We start from the raw sequence: 6731 nt of genomic DNA, 5'->3' as shown, positions 1-6731 counted from the left end.
ATTTCAGAACTCCCTTTAGCATTCCTTATAGCGAAGACCTGCAGGCAGAAAATTCTCTAAGTTTTATTTATCTAAAACATGATTTATTTGACCTTCATTCTCAGAAGATGTTTTTGCTGAAGACAATGAAAGTTGAATAAGGCTTTTTTTTCCTCTCTCTCAATACTTTAAAGACCTCATTCCTTTAGTTTCTGGACTCTATTGTTTATGATAAAAAATGAATGCTAATTCATATTGCTTTGTTCTATAAGTAACAGGTCACTTTACTCTAGATGCTTTCAAGATTTTCTCTTAACCTTGTTTTTCAAACACTTTAACTATGTTAAACCTTTCTTCCTTTTGTATTTGCCCTGCTTTTCATTGTACTCCTTAATCTGTAAATTTATATCTTTCAACTAATTTAGTAAATTTTCATTCATTGTCTTTTCACATCATTATTTTGTTTCTCTCTACCTCTTCTTTTGGGACTCAAATTAGTTGCATATTAGATATATTATTCCACATGTCCCTGAGATTCTGTGCACTTTTGATTAGTCTTCTTTCTGTTGTCTTCACATTGGATAATTTCTATTAGTCGTTCTCAAAGTTCACTGTCTCTTGTTACTCCAATCTGCTGTTAAGCCCTTCTAGTAATGTTTCTTGGGCGGGGGGAGGGAGTGAGTACCGAATTTTCAACTCTAGAATTCTCCTCCACCACCACTTTTTATTTTATTTATTTTAAAAATATATTTATTTATTATTTTTGGCTGTGTTGGGTCTTCACTCCTTGTGGCGAGAGGGGGTTACTCTTTGTTGCAGTGTGTAGGCTTCTCATTGTGGTGGTTTCTCTTGTTGTGGAGCACAGGCTCTAGGTGCATGGGCTTCAGTAGTTGTGGCACATGGGCTCTAGAGTGCAGGCTTGGTAGTTGTGGCGCACGGGCTTAATTGCTCCATGGCATGTGGGATCTTCCTGGACCAGAGCTCGAACCCATGTCCCCTGCATTGGCAGGTGGATTCTTAACCACTGCACCACCAGGGAAGCCCCACCACCACTTTTTAAAAAATAGTTTTTACTTCTCTGGTGAGACTTCCTATTTCTTAATTTATTACAAGCAAATTTCCCTTTATACTACTGAGCATATTTGTGATGTTTCCTTTAAAGACTTTGTGTACTAATTCAACACTTCAATCGTGTTGAGGTCAGATTCCACTGACTGCCTTTTCTCTTGAATAAAAATCACATTTTCCTGTTGCTTTGTGTGTCTAGATATTTTTGACTATATTATGGACATTCTGAACGATGTGTTGTAGAGATTCCCAATTATACTGTGGTTCTCTGAAGAATACTGATATTTTTATTGCAACAGGCAGTTAACCTGTCTGAAGTCAACCACCAAATTGTTTATACAGTGATGAATAATAGTTGAAATCTCTGTTCAGATCTTTTAGGTTTAGCTGGACTGCTTGAAAACTGTCTCATGCAAGTCCAGTTCAGGGGTCAGGTGATGATACGGGTGGGTTTATAAACAGAATTTAGAGCTTCCCTTTGTGGATCTGTCATTTCCCTACTCACTTTCCAGCTGCTCAGGTTACCCCAAATCCTGCTGTCTGGTTGTGCAAGCTAAAAGCCTGTCAATATTCTATTCAAGTTTTACCTTGGCCTGCACATGGGGGGGAAAAAGGTGATAAAAACATGGGAAATTCACCCAGTGCCATTCTCCTTTTCTAAGCAGATGCTCCTCCAGTTTCTGCTGGCTTTTGGTTGTTCTCCATTGTATTCAAGTAGTTGAACTTACATCTTTTTGACAGATTATAATTGTTACTGCAGAAGGGTTGTGCAAAAAGGTGGTACTCCTTCATTACCAGAAGCAATAATAATTTAATTGGGAATGGTAAAAATGGTGTTAGAAGAATTGGATATCCATAGGGAAAAAATTAATCCTAACACTTCCCTCACACAAAAATCAACACAAAATACATCAGAGACCTAAATGTAAAAGCTAAAACTACAAATCACAGGAAGAATATCTTTGTGATCTTTAGGTAGACAAAGATTTCTTAGGATATAGAATGCATGAATCATAAAATTAAAAATGGGGCTTCCCTGGTAGCGCAGTGGTTGAGAGCCCACCTGCCGATGCAGGGGACACAGGTTCGTGCCCCGGTCCAGGAGGATCCCACATGCCATGGAGCACCTGGGCCCGTGAGCCATGGCCTCTGAGCCTGCACGTCTGGATCCTGTGCTCCACAACGGGAGAGGCCACAGCAGTGAGAGGCCCACGTACCGCCAAAAAAAAAAAATTAAAAATGGATAAATTGGGTACCATCAAAATTTAAAAATGTCTGCTCTTGAAAAGGCATCATTAAAGAATAAAATGGCAAATCTCACATAGGAGAAGATACTCTGAACATATGTAATTGACCAAATACTTTTATACAGAATATATAAGAAATTTTAAAACTCAATAAAAAGTCAAACAAGTCAATTATTAAATTAGCAAATATTCAAATAAACACATCATGAAGGATATTTGAACACCCAAATAAACACGGGAAAATATGGTCAATGTCATTAGACATCAGTACAGTACAAATTAAAACCACAGTGAGATATAAATAAATACCCACTAGAAAGGCTAAAATTTAAATGACTGAAAGTTCCAATCAATGGAACTGTCAGTGGAGAATTGCAACTTTCATACATTCCTGAAGTTAACATAAAATCACAAAAATACTTTGGAAAACAGTTTGATCATTTCTTATAAAATTGAACATACAATTACTGTATGATCCAGCAATTCCACTTCCTAGGTTTTTACCCAACAATTGCATACAAATGTTCATAGGAGCTTTATTCATAATAGCTTCAAACTGGAAACAACCCAAATGTCAATCAACATCTGAATGGATAAACAAATTATAATATATAGATATAGATATACAAATACTATAATACAGATATACATTAAAATATGACTTACTGTCAACAATATAATACTGAGAAAGAGACACCAGATACAAAACAGTACATACTGTAAAATTTCATTTATATGACATTAAAATGAAAACAAATCTATAAAGTAAAAAAGCACATTAGTGGTTGCCCAAGGTTGGAGGGAAAGGGATGGAAAATGATTGAAAATGGGACAGGGAATTTATTGGGGTAAAGGGAGAGAACGGGGAAGAAGCTGTATCTGAGAAGATATTGATCAAGAATTTTACAAAACTGGTGAAAGTTATCAAGCTGTGATTCAACACTACAAAAGGATAAACAGTATATATTATGATAAATATATAAATCTAGGCACACCATATTAAAATCACTAAAAATCAAAAAGGGGAAATCTCAGAGAGGTCAGTTTCTTTTAAAGGCATAAAAATGAGTTTGATAGCTAACTTCTAAGGAAAAACAGTAGAGACCAGAAGATAATGGAATTACATCCTCAAAGGGATGGGAAAACTGAACTATTGATCTATTACTGACAAAACTACCCTTCATCAATGAAGGTGAAACAAAGACTTTATTCAGATATACGGAAAATTGTGAGACTGTGTCCTTAACAAATCCACATTCAATAAATACTGAAGGGCATTCTTCAGGCAGAAGGAAAATGATCCCACCAATGGAAGCTAGGAGACACAGGAAGGAATGAAAAGTCACAAAAAGGTAAATCTACAATAATGTTCATATCTTAGGGAATTTAAAATATCTAGAAAATTAAAATACAAAGTAATAGCAAAATATGAAAATATTTTCAAATGTAAGTTAATAATAGACTTGATAAATCAAGAATACAGAACAGTGGAGGGAAATGAAATTAATTAAAAAAAAATCAGTCCAACAGAAGGCAAGAAAGGAAAGGAAAAAAACCAGAATGAAGTGATGAAACAAAGAGTAAATGGTAAGTATTAATACATTTATAATTACTAATACATTAGTAATTATATTAAATTAAAAAGGGTAAACTGCAGGGGTCTGATTTCTTTTTTTTTAATTTTTGAATTTTATTTAACTTATTTTTTTATACAGCAGGTCCTTATTAGTCATCCATTGTATACACATCAGTGTATACATGTCAATCCCAATTGCCCAATTCATCACACCCCCCCACCCCATCCCCCAGCTTTATTGAGACATAATTCACATACCACAAGATTCGCCCTTTAAAATGTACACCTCAGTAGGTTTTTAGAATATTCACAAACTACGCAGCCATCACAAGTATCTAACTGCAGAGCATTTTTAGCATTTCCCCCAAAACCCAATACCCACTCCCCATTCTCCCCATCCCAGTGCCTAGCAACCACTAATCTACATTCTATCTCTATAGATTGCCTATCTTGGACATGTTATATAAAGAGACTCATACAATACATGACCTTTGTAACTGGCTTCTTTCACTAAGCATGTTTTTCAAGGTTCATCCATGTTGTAGCACGCATGTTAATTTGATTGTAGTGATGATTTAATAGGTGCATGCCAAAACTTATCAAACTATATGATTAAATATATGCAATTTGTTGTATGTTAATTATAACTCAGTAAAGACTGTTACGAGACAAAGAAGTACACTACATAATGATCAAGGGAATCAATCCAAGAAGAAGATATAACAATTATAAATATTTATGAACCCAACATAGGAGCACCTCAATACATAAGGCAAATGCTAACAGCTCTAAAAGGGGAAATCGACAGTAACACAATAATAATAGGGGACTTTAACACAGCACTTACACCAATGGACAGATCATCCAAACAGAAAATAAGGAAACACAAGCTTTAAATGACACAATAGACCAGATGGATTTAATTGATATTTATAGGACGTTCCACCCGAAAGTGGCAGAATACACTTTCTTCACAAGTGCACATGGAACATTCTCCAGGATAGATAACATAGATATATCTATGATATAACATCATATATCAAGCCTCGGAAAATTTAAGAAAATTGAAATCACATCAAGCATCTTTTCTGACTATGATGCTATGTGATTAGAAATCAATTACAGAGGAAAAAAATCTGTAAAAAACACAAATACATGGAGGCTAAACAGTGCACTACTTAATAACCAAGAGATCTCCGAAGAAATCAAAGAAGAAATAAAAAAATACATAGAAACAGATGACAATGAAAACACGAGAACCCAAAACCTATGGGACACAGCAAAAGCATTTCTAAGAGGGAAGTTTATAACAATTTAATCTCACCTCAAGACACAAGAAAAATCTCAAATAAACAATCTAACCTTACACCTAAAGCAACTAAAGAAGAACAAAGAAAACCCAAAGTCAGTAGAAGGAAAGAAATCATAAATATCAGAGCAGAAATAAATGAAATAGAAACAAAGAAAACAATAGCAAAGATCAATAAAACTAAAACCTGGTTCTTTGAGAAAATAAACAAATTGATCAGCCTTTAGCCAGACTCATCAAGAAAAAAAGGGAGAAGACGCAAATCAATAAAATTAGAAATGAAAAAGGAGAAATCACAACTGACACCACAGAAGCACAAAGGATTATAAGAGACTACTACAAACAACTATACACCAATAAAATCAACAACCATGAAGAAATGGACAAATTCGTGGAAAGGTACAATTTTCCAAGACTGAACCAGGAAGAATTAGAAAACATAAACAGATTTTTCACAAGTAATGAAATTGAAGCTGTAATCAAAAATCTTCCAACAAACAAAAGTCCTGGTCCAGATGGCTTCACAGGTGAATTCTCTCAACATTTAGAGAAGAGCTAACACTTATCCTCCTCCAACTCTTCCAAAAAATTGCAGAGGAAGGAACACTCCCAAACTCGTTCTAAGAGGCCACCATCACCCTGATACCAAAACCAGACAAATATATCACGAAAAAAGAAAATTACAGACCAATATCACTGATGAACATAGATGCAAAAATCCTCAATAAAATACTAGCAAACAGAAGCCAACAACACATTAAAAGGATCATACACCATGATCAAGGCCAAGGATGCAAGGATTCTTCAACATTCGCAAATCAATCAATGTGATACACCATATTAACAAATTAAGGAATAAAAACCATATGAGCACTTCAATAGATGCAGAAAAAGCTTTTGACAAAACTCAACACCCATTTATGATAAAAACTCACCAGAAAATGGGCATAGAAGGAATCTACCTCAACATAATAAAGGCCATATATGACAAACCCACAGCAAACATCATTCTCAATGGTGAAAAACTGAAAGCATTTCCACTAAGATCAGGAACAAGACAAGGATGTCCACTCTCGCCACTGTTATTCAACATAGTTTTGGAAGTCCTAGCCACAGCAATTAGAGAGGAAAAAAAATAAAAGGAATACAAATTGGAAAAGAATTAAAACTGTCATTGTTTGTAGATGACATGATACTATACATAGAAAATCCTAAAGATGCCACCAGAAAACTACTATAACTAATCAATGAATTTGGTAAGGTTTCAGGATACAAAATTAATGCATAGAAATCTCTTGCATTCCTATACACTAACAACTAAAAATCAGAAAGAGAAATTAAGGAAACAATCCCATTTACCACCACTACAAAAAGAATAAAATACCTAGGAATAAACCTACTTAAGGAGGCAAAAGCCTTGTACTCAGAAAACTATAAAACACTGATGAAAGAAATCAAAGATGACATAAATAGATGGAGAAATATACCATGTTCTTGGATTGGAAGAATCAACATTGTGAAAAAGATTATACCACCCAAACCAATCTACAGT

This window comes from Delphinus delphis, chromosome 20 (genome assembly GCF_949987515.2).
Source record: "Delphinus delphis chromosome 20, mDelDel1.2, whole genome shotgun sequence".
NCBI lineage: Eukaryota > Metazoa > Chordata > Mammalia > Artiodactyla > Delphinidae > Delphinus > Delphinus delphis.
Note: the sequence above shows the minus strand (reverse complement) of the source record.